Raw genomic sequence first — 26,814 nt, forward strand, 5'->3', positions numbered from 1 at the left:
TCCCCAGCCCTCCAATGCTAAACATGAATTCAACTTAAACTTTCATCAACCTTTCTGCAAAAAGGAAACCCAGGCAAGATGATACATAAGAGTTGTAGGTGCCTGGTGGATCACAGATAGAACTGATGTCAATATTATAGTAATTACACCTCCAAATTATGCTGGTCCTCTTATGTTGGGATTGCTTTTGGTGGCTATTGACGGACTTGTGTGTCTGCAAATAAGCAATATGGAAATTATCTTTAATAAAACTGGATGGGCTTTTGCAACTCTGTGTTTTGTTCTTGCTGTGATATCTGGTCAAATGTGGGACCACATGAAGACCACCATGTGCTCGTAAATACCTCCTTTCATGATATGTGAATATATCCATGGAAGCAGTCAACTTGTAACTGACACACATTGTTCTTCTGTTCAGTGATGGAGTTACATTAGAGATGATGCTTTTATGTGAAGCTGCTACCTGACATGGATATTGGAAAGTGAAAGATAATGTGTGTGTGGGTGGTATTAGACTTGTATTATTCTTCAGTTGGATGCTATTTTCAGATCTAAATATCCATATAGCTTTCTGATGAGTTAAAAAGGACTCCAGAGGGCCGGGGATTTAGCTCAGTGGTTCCACTGCCTGCCTGGAAAGCATGAGGACCCAAGTTCAATCCCCAGTACCAAAAAAAAAAAAAGGACTCCAGAGATATATAGACTTTGGTAAAGGAAATTGAAAATCAAGAAATCAGTGCATATTTGAAAAGAAGAATGGAATTTGTATATTTTGATTTTCCTCTTCTTTTCAAGTGATTTAAATAGACAATCATTTGACCACAGAAGATGTGTAGTCCTTTAAGCAATTTCTTGTCAAAATCAGAAAGCGTTTAGAAATTCCTCTTAAACTTTCCTTCCCACTGAATTTAATAGAACATTTAATTTTTTAGAATTAATTACATTATAAAAATTTAAAACTACTACTTCATTTTAATTAGAACAAGCTCACTACTATTTTAAGTAAACTTTGATTATCTGATTTTATATTCTTTTTCAGTGGTGGAGAATTAAGTTCTGACCAGGTCATAGCCATGCTACAGATACCTACATCAAGAATCCACTTTTAGCTTTTCTGTCTTTTTCATGGAGGTATATATTTTACAATTTTTTCCTTTTGGACTGAGAAATTTTATGTGCTGTATGGTCTTCTGAAACTGCAGTATCACTCTTTCAGAATACAGTTCTAGACTTTAGAAAGAGTCAATCTTGTTCCTGGATCTTTACTACTGAAATATAGTACTATCTGTATGCTCCTTCATAGCTGTAGATTTTTTTTTTAAATCTAAAGGTCACATGTGGTGGACACCTGTAATCCAGCACTTGGGAGGCTGAGGCAGGCAGATCACTTCAGGTTCCAGGCCAGCCTGGGCTCAAGTCCAGCCTGAACTGCATAGTGAGACCCTGACTCTCAAAAACAAACAAACAAGCAAACAAAAATCTAAACCTTTTATTTAGAAAAATTTCAGGTTCATCCTATCTCTTAGTTTTCTTTCAAAGTGGCTTTTTTTTTTGTACTGGGGATCAAATTTGGGTCCTTGTGCTTGCACAGCAGGCAGTGGAACCACTGAGCTAAATGCCTGGCCCAAAGTGGCCTATTTCCAGTAATAACATAGCTTAATGCTAAAAAATCAGTGTAACTTATAAATTGTCTAAAGTGTTTCTGAAAGTTACAAACTCATTTATTTACTTTTTGTCTGATAGAAAAACAGACTCATTTGTGTTTAGGAAAAGAACTCACTTAGAATAGGAAAAGAAAATCATGAAATATTGAGTTGTTACCTGTGTATAGAAATTGTTTCTTTAAACCTGTTCTGTTTTTATTATTATTTTAGCCCTTATTGTCTCCTGTTAAGCAGAGAAACAAAGCCAATGCAGTGGTATGCCCTTGTCCCAGCTACTGGGGTGGAGGGGGCTGAAATAAGAGGAGTTCTGTTTGTTTTGCTTGTGGTGTGGTTTGATTTTTGGGGTCAGAGTCTTGCTGTGTAGTCAAGGCTGGATGTAAACTTGCTGAGTACCCAGGTGACTTTGAACTGTCATCCTGCTGCTTCAACCTTGCTGGGATTACATGCATGGACCACCATACCCAGAAAAGGATCGAGGCCAGCCTGGGCAGCACAGTGAGGACCCCCACCTCCATCTCACATATAAGTAGAGACACAGTAAAACTTTAAAAAGGTTTTGTTGAATTTTGTCCTTTGTTTCTTGACAGTGGAAATAACCATATGTGCTAGCCAAAGTTCTGTGAGGAATGTTTTCATGGTTATCGTTAAATCTAACTGAAGAGTAGCCTAAACTACCACTATTGTGAAACTATGAGAATTGTAGTTGTGGAAAAAAAATTTTAAGAAATCTTAGAAGTGCAGGTATTGTACTTAGAATATTGTAACTGCCTCCTACTGTTTTCCATCTAATAACCTTCCTATGTGGTATAGAAGTTTCATATAATAAAGACTCATGGAAGGAGATTAATACTGTTACCATCCAAACTGGGTTGGTGTCTCACAGAGTCACAGAATGAAATCATGGACATTGGAGTATTTATTTAAAGTATAAGAGAGACAGCTCCCTGTGGTTGGGATGGGGCCCAGAAAAGGTTAAGTGTGCTCCTTGAGTAGGATCTTTCATTTCTATTGGCCGGATCTCTGGCCATATCATGTTAACAGTGGGCTTAGCCCATAGAATTTGGGTATGGACTGTCCACACTAAACATGGCCTGGGGGGAGACAGAGCATGCAGTGGCCCTGCACTGATCACTATATTCTTTGACCAGTTAGAAATCTTACCACGTAATCAGGGAAAACAAAGTAAAAATGAGAAGGATGTCAGTTACAGTGGTCACTTTCCCATATTTGTTTATCATATGCCTACCTGTGCTTATACTGCTTTCCTTATAAAGCTGACCAACCCATCTCCATTTTAGGATCTATCCCTTGCTAGCTCCCTAGTTATGAGCTAATTAGCTAAACTACTTCTTACAGTATAATTGCCTCAGAAGAAATAGTGTAGGTTTTTGTTCCTATGTTTGTTAGTAGTTTTGGTGGGTAGACAGGTACAATTGATCTTTTACTCTTTATGGAGGCACTTTTTATTAATCACTCCTCTGCAAATTGGATGGTACTGGATTCATTACCTGCTGTTCTTGAACTTGTCTCATGTGAAATAAATTTATGATGTGATTCTTAAAAGGCTTGTATGAAGATGCCCTGATTTGTACCAATGGTCCAGAGGAATCCTCCTACCATATAGTCTGTATAGCTCCTGAAAATTTGCTATGGTCATTGAAAGAGTGACAGTTTTTTATATTTGTTTTGTTTCTCTTTAAGAGCACATGCCTCTTCTGTAATAAGACAGGTAGCATTCTGGCTACAATCTGTGGAGAGCAGATTTACTACAGTTAAAATAATGTTACCTTTTTAGAAATTTTGAAATTAGCCTTTATCTGAAATGTCTTAAGTAGACTCTTAATTTTCTAGTAATTGTTTAAATTACTAGAAATACTTTAAAATATGCATTTTTAAGATTCTATTCAAATGATACATTATAATGGCAAAGATAACCGAATGTCTGGATATTTGCTTTTTTGATTGTATCAAAACTTTTACAACCCTAAAAAAAAAAAAAGAAATCCATAAAGGATAGAATAAAATAAGGCATTTTATTAATGGATTACTTTGTGGTGTTTCAGCTTATTATATGTATAAGTCATTTGTTTGAGAAAGTTGATACTGTGTGCTAGATACTAGGGCAAGCAACGTAAGATTCAGTATTCTTGGTACTTTTCCTATGGAAATTATCTATTTCTAGAAAATTTTTACCATCCTAAACAAAATTTCTACCTCCTAATCAATAACTTTCCATTCTCCCTCCCTCCAGCACCTGGCAACCTCTATACTACTCCTTTTTTTTTTCCATGAATGTATTTATTCTAGATACTTCAGATAAGTGAATCATACAGTATTTGTCCTTTTTGTGTCTGGCTTATTTTACTTGACGTAATGTTTTTAGAGTTCATCCCTGTTGCATCATACAGTAGAACTTCATTCCTCCTTACAGCTGGATAATGTTCCAATGTATATGGTGCATTTTGTTTGTCCATTCATTAGTTGGACACTTGAGTTGTTTCCACCTTTTGGTTAGGTAAGTAAAGATTCTGTGAATGTTGAAGTGCAAGTATCTGAGTCACAGGCTTCAATTCTTTTGGATGTTTACCTAAGAGTGGAATTACTGACTTATATTCTGTATGTAACTTTTTTTCTTTTGTGGTGATAAGGATCAAATACTGGGCCTTGTGCTAGGGTAAGCATTCTGCCATTGAGCTACATCCCCAAGTTCTTGCTAAGTTTCTCAGGCAGGCCTTGAAGTTTTGATCCTTTTGCCTCCAATTGCCAAGTAGCTGGAATTAGAGGCATGCATCACTGTTCTCAGCTTCATTTTTTTCTTTAGTTGCCTGTGCCTTTGATGTCAAATTTAAGAAACCATTATCAAATCCAAGGTTATGAATATTTCTCTTATGTTTTCTTCTAAGAGTTTACAGGTTGCATCTTGTATTTAGGTCTTTGCTCCATTTGAATTTATTTTCTATATGGTATGATATAAAAGTCTTAACTTCATTTTTTTCTATGTAGCTATGTAGCTGGCCCAGCCTTCCACACTGGCATCTTATAGAAAACCAGTTGATCATATATTTGATAGTTTATTTCTGGACTATCTAGACTTAGATGTTTAACAGCTTTAAATGCTGTATTTCACTCTCAAGGTGAAGAAGGATATAATAAAACTTATTTTGAAAAGATAATTATGTATGTGTGTGGATGGAGGATGATTGTACAGAAATGAAGTCAAAGTCACTTAGGGAATAAATTACTACAGAAGTTTAGGCAAGAACTATGGGCCTAAATTTAATATAGTGGTAATAAGAATAGAGAAGTATGGCCTTGAAAGTTTGGTTACCTTTCATAACTATATAGTACTATAAGGTATATAGGGCTTGTAATTCCAATTTTATAGATGAGAAAAGTAAACCTTCTAAGAGTTATTTGCCTCTGGTCTCATGACTAATAGACTTTTAGTTTCTAATAAGTAGGTTTTCCACTATACCACGAATATTTTTTTAGGTAAAAAATTATAAGCAGTGGGAAACAGATTAGATTTGCTCATATTTATTATTTTATGAATTATCTAGAAAAAGTTCAGTATACAGATGATGCTTTTTTCTCAATTTTTATTTTTTATTAGTACATGTTTCTAGTACATAATGATCAAATTCCTCATGGGGAGCAGGTATATGTACACAATACATCTTTTTTTTTTTGTACCAGGGATCAAACTCGGGGCCTTGCGCTTGCAAGGCAGGCAGCGGAACCACTGAGCTAAATCCCCAGCCAAACATCTTATTTTTTTCATTACCTTCCCCTCCTCTCCCTTTCCCCTCACTCCATCTCTTGGTTCTCCTCATTTGCAAAAAGATCTATCTTCTTGCTTCTTATTATCTGTCTTTTACTTTGCACTTTATTTGTATTTTGTGTTTCTCATATAAGAGAAACCATATAATATTTAAGCTTGTGTGTCTTATTTATTTCACTAAGCATTATAGTCTCAGGATGCATCCATTTTTCTATAAATGATTTGTTTATCTTTCTTTATGGCAGAGTATTACTCCACTGTGTATAAATTCCACACTTTTTTATTCATTCATCTATTGATGGGCATATAGGCCTCTTCCAAGATTTACCTATTATGAATTGTGCTGCTATAAATGTGGGAATGCATCACTCACAGTGATCCTCCTGCCTCAGCTTCCTGAGAGCTGGGATTTCCAGCTTTTGGGACCACACCTGGCAATACTCTTGAGTTGGTTTTTAGCTGTTGAGTTTCAGTCTTAAATTATCAACAAAATAGCACCTGATAAAACATTATCTGGCAATATGGCAGGAGCTTCACTGGGCTTCTTCTCCAATTGTTGTTTGGTGGGTGGGAGGAGTTACTTTGGAGTAAAACCTCATGCTATTTTTGTAGTTTATGTTAGCCATGCGCTTTGCTTGGGGCTAGTGGTGCTGGCCAAATCTGTTGTTTCTCCCTGAAGTGCTCAACCTAGGGTCTTACCCAGTGTCTGTGGAGACAGGTTCCCCTTCCTGGGTATCAGAGTAAGCTTCAAAATTGCTTTGATATTTTCACTGCATTGTGGCCCATTTCTCCCACTTCTCTGTAACTTCTGATTTTTCTGTCAGTTCCTTCCTGGTTCCTAGAGATCCAATTTTGTTTTGCTTTTTCCTCTTTGTCAAGTTATTTTCCAGGCATCTGGATTCTGGCTCTGAGAGTGTGAATTTTGCTGCTGATTGCTACTTCACCATTTTGGTTCCCCAGATGACACTCTTGAAGATGACAACCATGGGAAAATCATTATCTGAGTATTGGGCTAAAATTGAAGCTTCAGTGGATGTGTATAGGAGAAAATAATCAAAAACATACTTATAGTTAGCTCAGTGGTGTGAAATAGGAACTGGGTATCAACTAAAAAATCTTTTAGCACTAATAAACTAATTCAGTGAAATTGCAGGATACAAATCATTTATACTTCTAATCACAAAGAACTTTTGGAAGAGAAAATTAGGAAAACAATCCCACTCACGATAACAACTAAAATAATACGATACTTAGGCGTAAATATAACCAAAGAGATGAAAACCTTTGTACACTGAAAATTTTAAATCCTTTGAGAAGGAAATTAAAGAAGACTCAGGTAAATAGAAGGATAACCTATATTTATGCATTGAAAGAATCAATATTGTTAAAAGATCCTTACTATCCAATATGATTTACAGATTCAGTGCAAACCCTATCAAAAGCCCAAATGGCATTAAGAAATAGAAAAAAAATCCTAAAATTCAATTGGAATCACAAAAAAGACCTAGAATGGCCAAAGAGATCTGGAAAAAGTACAAAACTGGAGGATTTACACTTCTTAACTTCAAAACTTATTACAAAATTACAATAATCAAAATAGTATGGTACTGGCATAAACACAGACATACAGGCCAATAGAACAGAATAAAGAACCCAGAAGTATACCCACCTATATGTCATCAGCTGATCTTTGACAGGAACACAAAATGAGCAAAGAATAGTATCTTCTATAAACAGTATTGGGAAAACTGGATATCTACATGTAGAAGAATGAAATTTAACTGTTACATCCTCCTGTATACAACAATCAATTTCAAGTTGATCAAACTTAAATTTACAACCTGAAACTGTAAAACTACTAGAAGAAAATACAAGAGAAACCTTAATTTCATTGGTGTTAGCAGTGATTCTTTTTTGGATGTGATCCCAGAAGCATAAGCAACAAAAACAAAAAAAGACAAATGAGATTATATAAAACAGAAGAGCATCTGGGCTGTCAAGGAAACAATCAACACAGTAAAAAAGGCAGCCTACGTAATGGGAGAAAATATTTGCAAAACATATCTAACAAGAGGTTAATATCCAGAATACATAGGAACTTGTACAATTCAATAGCAAACTCACCTATTTTAAAAACGAGTGAAGGATCTGAATAGACGGGGCCGGGGATTTAGCTCAGTGGTTCCACCACCTGCTTCACAAGCAGAAGGTCCAGAGTTTGATCCCTGGTACCAAAAAAACCCCAAAACCTACAGGATCTGAATAGACATTTCTTGAAAGAACACATACAAATGACCAATAGACATATGAAAAGATGTTCAACATCACTAATCATCAAGGAAATGCAAATCATGTAATTACAATGAAAGCTGAATATTGTGGCATACGCCTGTAATCTCAGGGCTCTGGAAGGCTAAGGTAAGTGCATCACAAGTTTGAGTCCAGACCAGGCAAGTTAGCAAGACCCTGTCTCAAAATAATAAAGGGTTGGAGATGTAGCTCAACACAAAGGCTGTGTATTCAACCCCCAGTACCACAAAACAAAAACAAAACATAGTGAGATATACCAATGTCAGTGATTATTTACCGGAAAGATGAAAAATAACATGTTGACAAGCATGTGAAGAAGGGGAACTCTTGTACACTATGCATGGGATTGTAAATTGTTATAGCCACTATGGAAAACAGTATGGGTGTCTGTCTTATGATCCAGCATTCCTTTTTCAGGGTATATATCCAAAGGATGATTATCGGGGTTGGTGGGTCAGGGTGAGTGTGGACATGTTGCTCAGGTGGTACAAAGTGTTAATTATGCAATGTGATTATGATCTAGAGGTATAATGTGTAGCAATATGACCTTGATTAATACTGTATACTTGAAATTTGCTAAGAGGGTAGATTTTACATGTTCTCACTACATACAGACACATACACACACACACACACACACACACACACACGCACAAAGTTGGAACCAATGGAGGTAATGTTAGTTTGAGGTGACTGTTTCACATACATGTGTGTGGTAAATCATAAGATTGTACCATATAGTCTTTAATGGTTAGATATACTTCAAACTTTTACAAAGTAACTTGGGATAAAATCATACCCTGGAAAATTTTGTGAGATTCCCTATCTTGTTTTAGCCAATAAGGTTAAATTTCAGAGGCTACAATGCTGTGTTGGGAACAATAAATACATTTGTCTTAGTCATTTTCCTCATCTCTGGGACAAAATACTCAACATCCATAATTTAAAGAAGGAAAGGTTTATTCTGGTTCATGTTTTAGAAGTTTCAGTTCTTGCATGGTCGACTGGTGCCAGGTGAAAGCACTATGGCAGAGGAGAGCTGCTCATGGCATGGCAGACAAGAAGCAGAGAGAAGTGAAAGAATAAGCCAGAAAGAGAGATACACTCTTCTGTGTCATGCCCACAGTGACCCACCTCTTCTAACCAGACCTCATCTCTTAACAGCAAGTCAGCTATAATACCCCCCAAATCCAATCATCTCCCAAAAACCCTACCTGTGATCACATGGGACTTTCAGGGGAGATCTAGATATAAACCATAACATTCTGCTCCTGGACCCCAGAAGACTCATGTGCATCTCTTTATGCAAAATATATTTAGTCCATTTCTGTGGATTGCCAGTCTTAACAGTGTTAGCATTGCTGAAAAGTCCAACCCCAAAGTCTGCTGATACTCAAAGCAAAGAAAGTTAAACACTGCTAACATACAAAGGCAAAGGGTAAACATTCCCATTCCAAAAAAGAGGAATAGGGATCAGAGCCAGACCAAAACTCAGAAGGGCAAACATTAAATTCCTTAACTCCATGTCCAGCACCCAGGGCAAGTTTTGGCAAGATGAGAACCCCAAAGAGCTTGGATGGCCCCATCCTTACGGCAGTGCTGGTGGTTGTAGCCCTCATGGCTTCTCTGTCATGCTGACTTTGCTCATTCCTTGTGGCTTTCCTTGGATAATCATGTTCTTGGCTTCTTCAGCTTCCTGAAATGTACACTTTATTTCTGGCTTTGTTCTCACAGCTTCATGCATTGCCCTCTCTGGTGCACACTGCCTAGCCTCCCAGGACTTCTGAAATCTGGGTGGAAGCCTTCCTGACCGCAGAACTCTTGCATTCTTCATGACTTTAAAATCAGCACCATGGGAATGATGCTAAAATCTACCACTGGCTCCAGCATTATGTAGGCCCTTTCTTATCATGGCTGCAGGGGCCTCTGAGTACCTGGATGCTGAGCACTGTGGATGGAATCCCAGGAAGCCAATTTCCTAGATGACCTTTCTAAAACAGGGTGGCCTGGGCTCTTTTCTAAAAATAAGTTCTTCAGATTCTTCCCATGTCCTCAAGGCATCCTTCGTGTTGTCCCAATGTAAAGTACTTGGCTTTAAAAAAAAATACTGATCTTTTTAGAAACCAGGCTGTCTAGGCCCTAACATTACAGTAGCTTTCTTTCAGGTGAAATTCACAGCTTTCAAACTCACTCAGCTGTGCCATTTGCTTTTGATTCTCAAGGTAGAACTGGGTAAAAGCCCACAACAATACCCATGCTACAGCCTGAATGTTGGGCTCCCTTGAAATTTCTTCCACTAGATTGGTCCACTGTCTTAACATAACTCTTGTGCAAAGACTCAAGAAATGAGCAAAACATAGACACTTTTTTTTTTTTGCCAGAGCATAATACACATGGCCTGGGGTCCAACTGCCAATGGAGTCTTCTCAACTGAAACCTCCTGAACCTGGTTGTTACAGTCTGTATTTCCATCAACATTATGGTCTTCTGAGCTCTGACTAGAATAGTTTATCAAACTTGTCTTACAATATTCTGGGGCTTATCTAACCATCTTCTCCCAAACCTTTCCAAACTGCTCCCATAAACCAGTTCCAAAAGTTTGAGTCACTTGGTCAGGTAGTATCACAGCAGTAACCCTACTTCTCTTGCACCAGAAATCTTAGTCTCTTTCCTTGTTACCAGGACAAAATATGCAATACCCACAACTTAAAGGAGGTAAGGTTTTTTTCCTATACCTGTATCAATATAGATATGGATATATTATATTTTTAAAGTTTCAGTCCCTGCATAGTTGGCTGGCTTTAGACAGAATTATCATTGGTAGATGAGAGCTGCATGATGTACAGAAAGCAGAGAGAAAAGAAGGAAGTAGCCAGAAAGGGAGCAGACTCAGGTCTTGTCCACAATGATCCACCTCTTCCAACCTCTTAACAGACAGTCAGCTATAATGCCCCCATAATCCAGTCACCTCTCAAAAAGTCCCACCTATGATCACATGAGGCTCATATGGGATATCTAGACATAAACAACATTCTTCCCTTTTACATAACAATAACTAAGGATAGATAATATTTATCAAGCACGTACTATATACTAGCCAGTGTTGCAGATATTTTACTTATCTTAAATGTAATCCTTTTAACAACCTATGAGTTGATAGAATTCTTTATAGATAATGAAAGTGAAGCACAAAAAAGCTAAGCAATGTGTCCAAAATAACAGCCAGTCAGTGATAGATTCAGAATTTAAACCCAGGCTATCTGACCTTCAAGATTGCTCTTTTTTGGATTCTAACTCATCCCAGGAAGAATGGCTGCTATCATGAAATCAACTAATAACAAATGCTGGTGGGGCTGTGAGGAAAAAGGACCCCTTCTCCACTGTTGGTGGGAGTGCAGACTGGTGCAATCACTGTGGAAATCAGTATGGAGATACCTCAGAGAACTACGATTAAAGGTTCCATTTGACCCAGCCATTTCCCTGCTGGGTATCTTCCCAAAAGAATTAAAAGAATCATACCACAGTGATATATGTGCACCCATGTTCATACCGGCACAGTTTGTAATAGCTAAAGCCTGGAAACAGCCCATGTGCCCATCAACTGAAGACTGGATAAAGAAAATGTGTTTTTATTTTATAAAATGGAGTACTAAGCCATAAAGAATGAGAAATTAGAGACATTTATAGCTAAATGGATGCACATTGAGGCCATACTCTTAAGTGAAATAAACAGGATACACGTGTAAATACCAAATAGTTTCTCTGGTGTGAGAAACTGAAAGTGTAAATAAGGACTAAAAGGTATAATAGATAATGTGAAATAGGAAGGAAAGGAGCAAAGGGGAAGTGGAAGAGGTAGGGGAAAGGAAAGAAGGGAATGGAATTAACATGAGAAAATGAAAAAAATGGAAACAGTCTCTGTAAATAGGGGTAGAGGAGTTGAAGGGAGGGCAGGGGAATGGGGAAAAATAAGAATCAAGATATATTATGTAAGGTACAAATCTCCAATGATGAACGTCATTATAATGTATACCTAAAATGTACCAATAAAATTAATTTTTAAAAAAAGATTGCTCTATTAAAGCGCCATGCTTTGCAGCTCTACATAATTACAGTCCTTTATTTACCTGACACACTAGGTACAATATTGATTATTTAATGCTATGTTAAGAAAAACCTGGAAAAGACACCAAAAATCAACTAAAAAGTTTTGGAAAGGAACTTGAAAAGGCATATGACTAAATAATACGGATATAATAAACTTTTCAGACCAAATTCTACAAATTCACTTTATAACTATATATACTCTACTTATCAATGAGCCATTTTTATAATTTATGCCATTGCCTGATGCCCCATAGTATCTCTTACCTTTACTGAAGAAGAGGAGGAAATTATTTTACAGATTAGTGGAAAAAGTTCAACAGGCGTTTCTTCCTTCAATGGTACCCTTTCCCAAGATAAAACCAGTATTTACTGCCTACAAATGTTACAGTGTCTAAAGTGCCTCCAATTAGAGATTTATTTAACAGCATAGTATCCATATTTTCCCATGAAAAATTATACAGGATGTCTGAAAGATTTTTTTAAACTGTGCTAGATGTGTGTAGGATAACACACACACACACACACACACACACACACACACACCCCTACCTTCACAGGAGTGAGGAGGGCGAATCATTCCATAGACCTGGGATGAGAACTAGAAATACAAACATTCCTCATTTAATGACTGAGTTATATTCCTGCAACTAGGTCATTAAGTGAATTGGTTGCTAAATGAGGAATTACATATAGTATATACATTACAATATTTAGAACAAAGAAATGGCCAAAGGAAACTCCAACTTGAAGACTGCTTTCATTTGCATAATTCTTCCGTGCAGTAAAGTATAACAACATAAAACAACAGTGCTATACTGTACAATAAAATCAGCAAAAATTACAGTACTGTATAAACAAGGTATACTGTACTAAAAAGAGACATTGGAGTTCTATAAACAAGATGTACAGAACTATACAAAAAAAAAAAAAGACAGGTCATAAGACCAAACCGCGTCTCAGTCAAAAGTCCATGCAGTTGTTACATAGATAGGACATTAAACAAGGAATATCTGTATTTGCCAACACTAATACCTGCCCACAGCCTTGATTACTAATGTAGTCTAATATGAACCTAACAATGGATTTCAGATTCTTGAAATTTAAAGGTTGTGAACTTCAAACTTGCATGTTTTCAGGAGAATGTATCAAAAAAATATTAAAACTGGTGAATACTCTATACTTATTCTTTTACTTCATCTGGACCGCTAATCCTTCACTTCTTCCTTTCTAGCAGCCATAGTCATTCTTTGTTTTGTTTTTGATTTTGTTTTTTGAAGTATGGTCTCCCTTTGTAGCCCAGGCTGGCCCTGAACTCACTATGTAGCCCAGGCTGGCCCTGAACTCACTGTGTAGCCCAGGCTGGCCTCGAACTCACTATGTAGCCCAGGCTGGCCTCGAACTCACAGTGATCCTCCTGCCTCAGCTCAAGTGCTGGGATCACAGGTATGCACCACGATGCCTGGCTCCAGTCATTCTTTATTTTTTTCTCTGTCAAGCTGAGATTCTGTGGTTCATTGTTTCATTTTAGCTTATCATTATCCTCTTTTATATAAAGCTTATTTCAAGCATAGCTAGAGAAAATTATATAACCAGATTTGTAGAAGTTTGTGATTAGCAACTTAGCTCATTTTTTGTTGTTGCTATTCTTTTTTCTTTTTGTGGTACTGGAAATTAAGCTCAGGGTTGTGTGCATGCTAGACAAATGCTCTGCCATTCATCTATATCCCCAACCCTTTTTTTTTTTTTTTTGTACCAGGGATCGAACTCGGGACCTTGTAGGCAAAGTTGTTGAAAATGTTTATGTTTATTCTAAACATTTCATTACATATTAACATTTTAAAAGAAACAGCAAATTGTATACTTGAAATATAATTTTTTCCAAGTCATTTATTCTTCAACAAAGCTGTTCTTTAAAACAAAACAAAACAAAAAAATCCAAATCGATGTGAATAGGAACTCTGTTGCTCATTTATCCCTGTGTCCAATGTTTAGCATACTGTCTGACACCCTAACTCTTGAAAATGTTGCTGACTTTTTTGAATCCCATGCTCTTTGTACAACATATTCTTCCTAAAGTTACATGTCACCCATATTTGTACAATTGTGATTATCATTCAAGATTTCTTTTGAATTCCCTCATTTATCTGCTCTGGTTATCACCATTATTGCCTTAGGCTTTATTTCACCATGCCTGCCCCTTTCTGTGATATTTATTTCTCTGGGATTTGGAGTCCATGTATAATAAACCAATTATCCTTGCTCTTTTTTCCTTTTTCATGTGAAAAAAAAATTTTTTTTGAAACAGAGTTTCACTGTGTAGTTCAGGCTGGCCTTGAACTCACGGTAGCCCAGGCTGGCCTCAAACTCATGGCAATCCTCCTGCTTCAGCCTCCCACATGCTAGGATTGCAGGTGTGTACCACTACACCTGGCTTCCATGTCAATGTTTTAAAATGTGTCAACTGTCCTTCCTGAGACCTCTTAGGCATATGTTCTATGCCTGCTTACAAAATCTAAAAATAACAGCAGAAATAAATTTCTATGTGAACTACAGTGCAAATAAAAACAAAACTACCACACAAATAATCTTTGCTTCAATTGTCACACCTAAAACAGTCTTAACACATGACAGCAGCACGTTCCATACACGTTTCGCTTACACTGACAGCACATTTGCTTAGCTTTCCTTTCCTGTTTGGCAGGCCATTCTTGCCACCTCTCTTGTCTTGTCTTTCTCTTTTGTCAGGAGCTCCTATTATATATGTCCATAACTTTCTTCATTGTTGAGACAAAATACCCAATACTGGAAACTTAATGGGTGAGGGGCTTCTTTTAGCTCACATTTCAGTCCACAGTCTGCTGGTTCCAAGGCAGGACAGCATGCATAGCAGAGGAAAAGCTGCTCACCTCGGGACTGCTGGAAGCAGAGAGGCAGGAAGCAAGAAGGAGATACTTCCTGAGATCCGCCTCTTTACACCAGACTCCACCATCTAACAGGGAGTCAGCTATGGTGCCCCGTAAGCCAATCATCTTCCAAATACATGAGGCTATGGGGACTCTTTTTTTTGGTACCAGGGATCGGACTCAGGATGGCACGTTGCCACCAAGCTAAATCCCCGGCCCTGTGGGGACCATTTTAGGTCTAAAGAATAGCACTTATGAAATCACAGTTTTGTTTGATTGATACAGTTATCTGTCTTCATGCCAGTATCACATTGTCTTCATTGCTGTAGCTTTGTGGTACATCTTTTTTTTGTTGGTTTTTTTTTTTGGTACTGAGGATTGAACTTGGGACCTTGTGCTTGCGAGGTACCAGCGAAACCACTGAGCTAAATCCCCACCTGGTACATCTTTTTTTAAAAAGTGGCTAAGGTGGTAAATTTTTTGAGTGTAATTGACAAAATCACATACATCTAAAATGTATATAATGTTTTGAAATATTTGTATGTTATGAAATGATTACTATTTGACATAATTAATATATTCATCCCCGGAAATATTTGTAGCAATTCATAATTTCCTGTTTAAAAACATTTTATAATACCACATGTCAAAAACACTTAAACAACCAAAAATTGTGGTCAGCATCTCACCCCCAGAGATGGATTAAAACAAGATAAGTGAAAATACCCCTGTATCATCATGTGCACACTGGTACATTCTAGACTGCTTCCTAAGGTCTTTATACATTCATGCAATTTTTAATATTAAAAATTGGCAGTGCTATATATATTATTTTGTAGCCTCTTGTATCATTTAATGGAGTGTAGCAAGCACTTTTTCACCTCAGTCAATTTGTTAACATCATGATCTCTTAATAAAATAACTATTTTTCATGCCTCCATTAGTGTCCCTTACACTCCTCTGCTTATTTTCTTCTTCTTTAATGATAGTCTCCCTTCTACTTTCATAGGATTTTTTTTTAGGTTCCACACAGTATCAAGGGATACAGGCAATACCTGTCTCTCTGAGTCTGACTTATTTCACTTAGCATAATGCTATCCAGTTCCATTCATTTTCCTGCAAATGACATAATTCCATTGTTCTTTATGGCTTGAGTAGTACATACTTAATTGTGTATATATACCACATTTTCTTTATCCATTCATCTGTTGATAAGCAACTAGGCTGGTTTCATATCTTGGCTATTGTGAATTGTACTGCAACAAACATAGGTATGCAGGTATCTGTGCTGACTTTAAGTTCTTTGGGCTATATACCAAGGAGTGAGTGGAATGGTTCTATTTTTAATTTTTAAAAACTTTTATTTTTTACATTTTAAAGTTAGCACATGTTTATGGTACATAATGATCACATTCCTCATGGGGAGTTGGTATATGCACATAACACATCTTAATTCTTTTTATGTCCCCTACCCCTCCACTGCCTCCATCTCTTGGTCCCCTTCCCATGCCATACTGATTCCCATAATGACTGTACTAATTTACATTCCCACAAGAAGTGCAGAAGGATTTCTACCTCCTATACCCCCATGTGTACCAGCATCTTTTTTTTTTTTTTTGATTCTTGGTCATAGCCACTCTGACTCTGGTGATATGGAATCTCAATGTCATTTTGATTTACATTTTCCTAATGGCTTCTTTGGAGAATTCTCTATTCATTTGCCCATTTATTGACTAGGTTATCTGGGGTGTGTGTGTGTGTGTGTGTGTGTGTGTGTGTGTGTGTGTGTGTGTGTGTTGAGTTCCTTATTCTACACAGTAATCCTCTTGTCAAAAGAGTAGCTGGCAGAGATTTTCTCCCATTCTATAAGCTGCCTTATCCCTTTCTTGGTTATTTCCCTTGATGTGCAAAAACTTTGCAGTTTGATTTACAGTAGTTCCATTTGTTGATGCTTGCTGTTGTTTTCTTTGCTGTTAGAGTTGTATCCAGGAAGTCTTTGCCCATTCCTATGGCTTCAGGTGCCTATGGCTTCAAGTTTTTTTCTATTAACAATGATGGTGAACCTTTTGAAGACTGAGTGCCCCAACTGCAACTTAAAACCCACTTATTTATCACTAAGTTCCAACACTGTGCTGTTATCTGATGCTCTGCTGCTGGGGGAACTTGGCTAGAGGGCTCTGCATGCTTGCTGAGGCACACATCCCATAGGTTCACCACTACTGTTCTAGTGTCTTCAATTTCTCTTTTCCTGGTTTCTTCTCAGCTAGTTCATTATTATATAGAAAAGCTATTGAATTATTGATGTAGAAAAGCCATTGATTTTTTTAAAATTATAGCAAGGTGCCATTCTTACTAGAAATAAGACTATGTGATTGATTTTTTTAAAGGACTGATTATAAGCATTGCAGAGTTTTTGTTTTGTTTTGTTTTGTTTTGTTTTGTTTTTAGTAATGAGATCTTGCTATGTTACCCAGACTGGTCTTGATCTCACTTAAGTGGTCCTCCTGCCTCAGCTCCTAAGCATGAGACTACAGGTGCAAGCCACCATACCCAGCTTTGTATCAAGGGGATTTGAAGGATCTTGATACGTGAATTGGTGTCTGTATGACTATTGATGTAAATTAGGTGTCTGTATGACTATTGATGGGCTGTGTTTATGAATTTATCTGTCTGGCTATCCGTCCATCCATCCATCTACACCTATTATCTGCAAAGAAATTTGAAAGAGAAAAAAAATATTTTGTATCTTTATTACATATTTTAGGGGGTTTTCTTTTTAGTACCGGGGATCAAACTTGGGACCTTGCACCTTCAAGGCAAGTGGTTGAACCACTGAGCTAAATCCCTGGCCCTTTATTGCATATTTTAAATAAATAGCCGAAAGTAATCCAAAAAATGACCAGTGAACCCAGATAATGAAAATCCTTTTATGAGTACACTGCATGTGCTATTATCTATCTGTGTGGAATATATTTTTTAAAAAACAAAAATATTCCTGTAATATCGCCAGTTCAACAGAGAGAGGATATGTGGCAAAGTAAAGATAATTTCTTTTTTTTAGTCATGTAGTAGTAAGAAGTCAAATTAAGCCAGGCTTGGTGGCACACGCCTGTAATTCCAGCACTCAGGAGGTTGAGCCAGGAGAATCACTGTGAGGTGTTTTTTGGGGGGTTTTTTTTGGTACCAGGGATTGAACTCTGGTCCTTGCGCTTGCGCAGCAGGCGGCGAAACCACTGAGCTAAATCCGCAGCCCCAAGAATCACTGTGAGTTTGAGGCCAGCCTTAGCTATATAGTGAGTTCAATGCCAGCCAGAACTACAAAGCAAGACCCTGTCTCAAAAAAACAAAACAGAACAGAAAGAAGTCAAATTAGTTTCTCAGTAGCTAGGAAGTTTTTGCAGGGTCATTTAGAAGATAAACAAATTAATGTTTTGATACAGGGAAAGTAAAACTAAGAAGAGGAATACAGAAGAAATTAATCTTCCTTGTGAAGGTGATGGGATGATGGAGGTATTAAAAGAAAGGAAGGCTCTCAGAGGAATGGTTAAAGCTATAGAAGTTAAGCTCAAAGAGACTTATCTGTTTGCAGAAATGATTAATGAAAAGCATAAAAGGAAAAAAATTGAAGAAACTGGAACAAATATTAAAAATTCAGAACCAAATGGAAAAAGTCTTTATAAACAGATTCAAGATGGTAGAAAATATAAGATTAAAGGTAAATTAAGTTATTGCTTCACAATATTTAGATTTTGCAAGATTATAAGAGAACATAAGTAAAAACACATTCAAGTTTTCTTTAAAAAGCAATATGAATGTTTGAAGAATTCTTTATCATTCTGTTTTAAGAACTAGATAGGAATTTTTGAGATGGGGTATTTTGTGAAGAAAAGGAGGATCAAATGGCTGTAATATTGTAGTCTCAGAAAGATGAGCAACCCAGGCATCATGACTCATGCCTGTAATCCCAGGATGCAGGAGACTGAGGCAAGAGGATCACCAACAAATTTGTGACCAGTCTGGGCCACGTAGTGAGTTCAAGGCCAGCCCAAACTACATAGTGAGATCCTGTCTCAAAAACAGAAAACAAAGGATAACCAAATATTTTAACAGTTGTCACCTAGATTTTTTTTTCAAGTGAGCAAAATAATAAAATTGCTGAAGAAGGAAGTTAACTGCTGGATTTAATGGCCTGGCACCTGGGCTCTGTGAGATCACCGAGCAAATTCCTAGCACCTCTGTTGGAAGGCATATGGAGGTGAGATGACTAGCACAATAAAACAGTATTAATACAAAGTGGGAGAAATGAGAACTGGTGCCTGATGCTAACACTAAATACTGGATGTAATATTTTTGTGAGAATACTGCTGGAAAGATTGACAGGAAAAACAGAAAACATGAGATACCAGGAAAACAAATTGCCATAAAGGATATGTGAGAAGTTAACTGAAAACTCACTGTTAATGGCAAAGGAATGGAGTGGAAAAGAAATTTATTATGCTTGGATTAAGAAAAAGCTTTTATTAGGATAAGCTATATGATTTCTTTTTAGTATCAAATTAAAGTACATTGTTCTAGACCAGCCTTTGAAATGTGAGGACTTTCTATATGAGTCATTGGGATCCACATTTCCATTTATAGAAAGATTGAAAATTAAAGTAATAAAGTAGTACTCCCCATGTATTTCCTTTAATGCCTTCTGGGTTTTTGGTTTTCTTTTTTGTTTGTTTTTTTGTTTTTGTTTGGTTTTGGTTTTTGGTTTTGTTATCAGGTAGCTTCTTTTAAAAATGGCTCACCAATTAAATGTATTCTAGGTCTTTCTCACCTTGAATAAAGAATTGAGGGTCGGGGATTTAGCTTAGTGGCACTGCATCTGCCTTGCAAGTGAAAGGTCCTGAGTTCGATCCCCAGTACCAAAAAAAATGGAATGAGACAAACCAAAAATGGTGCCATTGTGTATTTGAAAAGTGAGGTTGAAGAAGAAACTGGCTCTGCAGAGCAAACTCGGGCCGAACAAGAGAGGAAAAGAGAAAAGCAAAAGTAAAAGTACACCCTGAGTCTGGAAGACACTGGGTGAGCCACCATGTAAAGGACATGATAGTGGGCTCCTCATGGCATCTGGGTCCTTACATGTCATCCACATATAAGGCTAGAGTTTAAGGGGCTATAAGACTGCCCTTTTTGCTTCTCCTATCAGCCTTTTGCTTTCCCAAGGAGACTTCAGACATGTCTCTTTGGTTCCCTTTACCATGCATGACTGTGACCTGCTTGGGAAGATGGACTGCCTTTATGAGTTGTAAAGTTTCCTGCCTGTTTTTATATAGATGATTGATTGTTAGTATGCCACTTTCCTTCCAGATTGCTGCATGGGCATGTAGCATCAGAAAAGCATATCTGTAGTCTATAGATTTTTTTTTTTTTTTGGTACCAGGGATCGAACTCAGGACCTTGCGCTTGTGGGGCAGGCACTGGAACCACTGAGCTAAATCCCCAGCCCTTGTAGTCTATAGATTTTTAACCTTCTGCCTTTCCTAATATCAATGCCTGAGTAAGAGCTATCTGTTCCACCTTTTAAGCAGAAGTTCCTGGAGGAAGAGGTTTAGCTTCAGTGACCTGTTGTGAGCTGACAACTGTATAACCTGCCTTTCGATGTCCTTCTTAGACAAAGCTACTTCCATTAGTGAGCCACACCTCCTCAGGGATTTGGAAGGGCATATCACTGATGCCTGCCTGCTTGCCTAGGCCTAGGAGATCACTTGTTCACAAGAGTGGCTAACTTCTTAGCGAAGGAGGGGTTAAGAATCTCTGATTAGGGGTCCTCTCAACCTCAACTATGGCTATAGATCCAGAGGAGGGTTTTCTAAAGAAGTAAATCAAAACAGAATGAAAAGATTGAATTGGCTCACCCATAACATCTAAGCTTATCCAGGATGAATGGTGATATCTTGGACAGGGGCACTGAAGGTTCCCCTGGGCCTCTTTGGTTATCAGAGCAAGAAATGAGGGCTCTGGCTGATGTAGCCCTTCTGTGGGAGAGGAAGAGTCAAACCTCTAATGCAATGAATCAGGCACATTAGCTGCTTCACATATGAACCAGGGCCCAGGAGGAGGGTTGATCCAGTCTTGTGTCCTGTGTCCAGTTCCTTTTCACTTGAAGTAGGAACCTTTTCCTGGATTGTCCCTGGGATTTTCCTGAGATGGCTGGGTGGCTTTAAACCAATACCAGTGGTGACGGCTATAATCTTAGCTTTTTTCTTTTGTCCCTCCTCTGGGTCCCAATTGTTGAACACAGAAAAGGTTGTGCCCAGTAACTGGGCCATTCCTGTCTGTGGCCCCTTCTGAAGTTTTTGTAGCTTACGCCAGATATCTGGGACTGATTGACAGATAAAATAATGTCCCACCAGGGCTTCTCTCTCCTTGGAAGATGACTCTATATTAGTATACTTGCAAAAGGCTTCTGTTAATTGATTACAAAAGACAGCTGGGCTTTCCTCTGTATTCTGTATGACCCCCATTTACTTTATCATAGTTGACAGACCTTTTAATGTATCTTTTTATCCCCTGAGAAGAGCAGCTAGCATACTAGACATTTTTAGTCCATGATGAGTATTAAAATCCCAGTTTCCTTCTGTTGAAAGGAGAATAGCCATTCTATAGTGGGGGGTTTTTTCCCCATTTACAAAGCATATTGCTTATCTGCAAAGTTTCTAGCTTCTTGTAGGATTCTTTGTCTTCTTTCTGAAGTATAGCAAGTGGCCAAGATGAATTGGACATCTCACCATGATAAGTCAAAAGCAAGGGTCAAAGTTTGAAACAAATCTGCAAACTTACCTAGGGTCTTCTGACAGTTGGCCTAAGTCATTTTTTGGATCGCTGGACATCTGCAACTGAAAAAGGGACCTGCACTTGAGTTCCTCCCACCATTGGGATTTCTCTTAGGGGCAGGACAAGTTGCAAATTAGAGTAGTGGGAAGCACCACTTTGGGTTTGACTTGCAGGGCTTAAAGCTATCTGTGTGTACCCAGTGGGACGTAGGGCTGCTGAGGAGACTGCTGAGGGAGCTGAGGAACGCTGGGTTCCTCTGCGGCACTAGGCCCTAATAGAGGGGATGGACTTGATCTATTGGTCTGCGGATTTCAAGGAGGAGATTGAGGAGACCTCCTAGTATGGTTATCTTCCCTAAATAGATCAGCAAGACCAAGATCCCCCTGAGAGACAAGTGGGGGTCTCAGAACACGGTCGTCCAGGGTATCTTTCTCTTCTTCAGGGCCCACACTAAGTACCATAGTTCCTAAGCATTCTTTTTGATAAAGAGTCACAAAGACCTAAACATAGGCATTTTACTCCACCTTTTATGTTCCAAGCAGAAATGCTGTAACAAGAATAGTCTTGTACTATCCCTACCCCTTTTGTCACTTCTCAGTTTGTATTGAACCCAGACATTGTTGTAATAGTAGTTCCATGTAAAGGACATGATAGTGGGCTCCTCGTGGCATCTGTGTCCTTATAGGTCATCCACATCTCATGGGAACTTGGGAGAAATTCTACTTACGGGGTCCTGAGAGGTGGAGCTCTGTAAATGCTGGGATCCCGCCACACCTCTCTTGCCAGCTAGTCTAAGCCACTCTCTATCTCCTATCTGTGTGTGTGTTGTTGTTGTTGTTGTTGTTGGAGGTCTACAGATTAAATTCTCCCTCCTCCATTAAATTCCATCAAATTAGAACATAAAGGAGACTGTCCAGGGAAGCTGAGGCCATTCATAGCCTCTCATTTATGAAGAGCATCCCACCAGCCATTTCAGAAGCAGGTTTAAAATAGAGTACCAAGACACTGGCATGGCATTATACAAATGGAATTGAAAAACAAGTAATACGCCCCCCCCAGTTTTGTTGAGACAGAGTTTCACTATGTAGTTTAGGCTGGCCTTGAACTCCCTATGTAAGCCAGTCTGGCTTTGTACTTGGGCAGTCCTCCTGCCTCAGCCTCCCAAGTGCTGGGATTACAGGCATGTGCCACCATGCCTGACTGCAAACTCCTTGAAAATAAGAGTATAAGATGGACATATTCTTCGGAGCAGCAACAAATGCAAAAAGAAATTGGATCTTGAAAAAAGAAGTAGGAAAGAATATGAATATAAGCTAATTGGAACTTAAGAGACAGCAGCTGTGAGTGGTGCACTGATCACACAACTGTTGGTGTCAGTCTTTTCTGGTTCCTCTGCAGTTTTCCCTCGATATCCTATTGTAAAGAAATGTATTATTTTGTATCTTGGATCCCTGTTTAGAAATCTAAACATAAATGCTTCATCTGTATCAATTATAATCCTGTTTCATATTTAATTAATCAGCAAGACTATTCATTTTTCTCCTTTAATATCTCTCACATATATTTACCTCTCTGCCCTAATTTTATTAGTTTAGACCAGCAGTCAGCAGACTTTTTCTCTACATACAAAACCGGATAATAAATACTTTTAGGCTTTGCAGGTCATATAATCTCTGTCACTGCCACTGTTATTGGAAAGCACCCATATACCATATGAAAATGAAATGGTATGACTGGTTTCCCATAAATTTTTATTTTTTATAGACACTAAAATTTGGTAAAATACATTAAAATTTGATTTTAAATAATTCATATATCACAAAATCTTCTTTTCGATTTTTCCCTCATTTAAAAAATGTTAACAATGGGCCAGGGATTTAGCTCAGTGGTTCCGGTACCTGCCTCGAAAGCGCAAGGTCCCGAGCTTGATCCCCAGTTCCACAAAAATAAAAAAATTTTTTAAAATAAAAAATGTTAACAAGCCATCCTTATGTTGTCATACCTACAAAAACAGGCTCACAAGCCACAGTTCGCTTACCTCTAGCTTAGACCAACATTTCCTCTTACCATATAGTGTGACTGTGGTCTCTGACCTGGTCTCCCTCCCTTTGGCCTTGTCCCCTTTAGTCTGCTCTTCATGCTTCAGCCGTATAGACTTCAAATTGCAAATTAGATTTCAGTGCTTTGGTAAAAGTCCCCTAAATGTTGACCATATTCTATAGGATATATCCACATTCTTTGACAAGACCCTTCATTTGGACCTTAGCTCTCTTTCTATTCATATATCTTACCATTTTCCCCAGTCATCTGTTCCAGCTTTGTGATGCTGCTTGTATTTCCTAGAATGTTTAGTGTTTTTCACTTCTAAGTTCTTCCTCACTTTTTCCTGTTTCTACCTGGCTAAACACTATTCTTCCTGCAGGAGTCATTTTTGCCATTGTCACCATCTCTAGAAGCCTTGCTTTTTCCCTCAAGGCTGGATGGAAGTGCTTCCTCTACTAAGTTCTCCTATTGTGTCTATAGAACCCAATGATACCATTTAGTTTTACAGTTGCTTATTTACTTGACTGCCTCTCCTAATTAATAAACTGCTTAAGTACATAGTGTTTGTCCATTATTTTATCCCCATTTTCCTGTGCGACCCTATATACACTGAGCATTTTTATGTTTTGGGAGTGGTTTTTTGCATTAAAAAAAATTTAAGCCAGGTGTGATCCCACATACCTGAAATCCCAGCACTTTGGGAGGCTGAGGCAGAAGGATCACAAGTTTGAGCCCAGCCTGGGCAGTTGAGGGACTTAGAGATATATATATTGTCTCAAAATTAAGATGTAAGGGCGGGGAATTTAGCTCAGTGGTGCTGCACCTGCCTCGCAAGCACAAGGTCCTGAGTTCGATCCCTGGTACCAGAAAAATAAATAAATTTAAAATGGCTGGAGATGTAGCCCAGTGTGAAGGCCCAAGGATTCATATAAAAATTGAGATGCAATTCATATACCATAAAACTCACCCCTTTAAAGTATACAATTCAGTTATTTTTAGTATATTCACAGTGTTGTGCAGTCATCACTACTAATTCCAGAACATTTCCATCTCCCTAAAAAAGAGTTCCTGTGACCATTAAGAAGTTACTCCTTTGCTGGGCATGATAGTACAGTACACTTGTTATGCCAGCACTCAAGAGGCTGAGGCAGGAGGATTGCAATTTGAGGCCAGCGTGGGCTATAAAGAAAGTTCAAGTCCAACCTAGATTACACAGCAAGACCCAAAATAAAAACAAGTCACTCCTCAGGGCTCAGGGTGTAGCTCAGTGGTAGAGTGTTTGCTTACTATGCATGAGGCCCTGGTTTGATGCTCAGCACTCAAAGCCAAAGTCACTTATCATTCCTCTTTCCCTAGGGCCTGGCTCTATTCATCTGCTTTCAGTCTTTATAGATTTGCCTATTTGTATGTAGAATCATACAGTATTTATCCTTCTGTGACTTACTGCACTCCACATCCATACTGTTTTCAAAGCACATCCATGTTGTATCATGCACTAGTGTAGTACTTCATTCCTTTTTATGACCAGATATCAGCATTATATTTTAAACTTTATTCTTCAAAGCCCCTAAGGGAAAAAGAAAACAAAACTCCTAGATTTCTGTTGCTTCAACCAATTCTGGTTCTGCTTTCATCTGATTTTTGTTTATGGATGCATTTTCATTTTAAATTTGAATCATTGGCCAATTAGAGAATAGACTACTTGGTTCTGAAAGCCTCTTCATGATCTTCCCTGTCCTTTCCTACTGTTCTTACCCTCTTGTACTCTAGACAGATCACACTTTGGTGGAGCTTCATGTCTGTCTCATGCTGTCTTTTCTGTGCACCTTCTCAGATACACTGCTTTCTACAACATTTCCTTCAACTTTGAATTTCAGTAGTAATTGTACTGTGTTAGGTGCTCCTTTGCCTACTAATTCCTTTAGACTGCTCTTTTTTCTTTCCCTTTTTTCTTTCCAGTACTGGGGATGGAACCCAGGCCTCACACATTCCAGGAAAGCACTCTACCACTGAGCTAGTGAGCTACATCCCTACCACTTTTTACTCTGTTTTTGAGAGAAAGTATCACTAAGCTGCCTAGGCTGCCTCAAACTTGGAACTTCCTGCCTCAGCCTTGCAAGTAGCTGGGATTACAGGTGTGCACCACCCCCACCCAGCAAGATTGCTCTTCCATTTTAAAAATTGTTTTATACTCTTTCCTCCAGTGGCACTGGATGGGGGAACAAGGGGATGTGTGACTATAAAAGATAGTAGAAGGAAGATCTTTTTGATGATGGAAAGGTTCTTTGTCTTGATCGTGACTGTAGTTACACAGTTCTACACATAAGATAAAATGGCATATAACTATACATACATGTTGTATCACTGTCAGTTTCCTGATTTGATGTAGTAGTATGCTGTAGTAATGTAAGATGTACTCATTAGGGAGAAACTGTGAAGGGTACATGGGTCCTGTCTGTGCTACCTTTGCAAGTTTCTGTGAATCTATAATTATTTCAAAGTCAAAACTTTTAAAAGTGTGTTTTAAAATTGGGATTAGTGTTTGTCACAGTCATTTTGCCATTCATATTGCTACTTCTGCTCACTATAAATCTGCATGTGCCTTTCAAAATGAAGTTACACTGTGGGAGACAAGACCTGATTTGTAGTGATATTTTAGTTACCTATTACAATTAGGTGAAGCTTGTCTAAAGCAAGAATGGAGACACAGAAGTATACAAGCCCTTGGCTTATCCAAGGCCTTTTAAAATTTTTAGATTGAGTGGTAAGCCTTAATTTCAGTCTTGGTTTGGTACACTTTTAAGTTCTTACTGTTCTTTTTACAGTACTTGACCTTTAGAAGACAGTGACCATGGTGCTAAATCCTGAATTGAACTTGATAAGCATTGATTACTTTGAGATTGTTTCAAGCAATTAATTTTTTGCTTAATATAGAATTAGTAAGAGGCCTTCTGGTAAGAATTTGCAAAAACATCATTACATGATGTTCAACTCAAACTTAACAGTATCAAGTAAAATGTATAGTTCCATGCAAACTTAAAATAAACATTACAAAATTAGAATAAACTTCTAATTCTTTTTTAAAAGAGGCAAGGTATAAATAATCAGCTGTTTTGAATTTTTGATCAAGCTCAAAGTGAATATGAACAACAAAGTAAATATGAGCAAATTACATATTACATAT

The 26,814-nt window shown here is 37.9% G+C and overlaps 1 protein-coding gene and 1 pseudogene across 6 annotated transcripts in view; both read left to right on the forward strand.

Moving 5' to 3' along the window:
- Golm2 (golgi membrane protein 2) overlaps positions 1-26,814 on the forward strand; it is a 138,489-nt gene that overhangs the window by 37,288 nt on the left and 74,387 nt on the right. The gene's annotated exons all lie outside the window — the stretch shown is intronic.
- Positions 1-26,814, forward strand: part of LOC110345171 (dolichyl-diphosphooligosaccharide--protein glycosyltransferase subunit MAGT1-like) — a 63,485-nt pseudogene extending 36,671 nt beyond the window's left edge. The window contains exon 2 of the transcript XR_015449770.1: positions 8-26,814. The product of XR_015449770.1 is annotated as a dolichyl-diphosphooligosaccharide--protein glycosyltransferase subunit MAGT1-like (transcript). The remainder of the gene's footprint in view (positions 1-7) is intronic.

The sequence above is a fragment of the Heterocephalus glaber genome, unplaced genomic scaffold (assembly GCF_053883595.1).
Source record: "Heterocephalus glaber isolate CG9 unplaced genomic scaffold, H.glaber_assembly_v1.0 deba00000809, whole genome shotgun sequence".
In the NCBI taxonomy this organism is placed as follows: Eukaryota; Metazoa; Chordata; class Mammalia; order Rodentia; family Bathyergidae; genus Heterocephalus; species Heterocephalus glaber.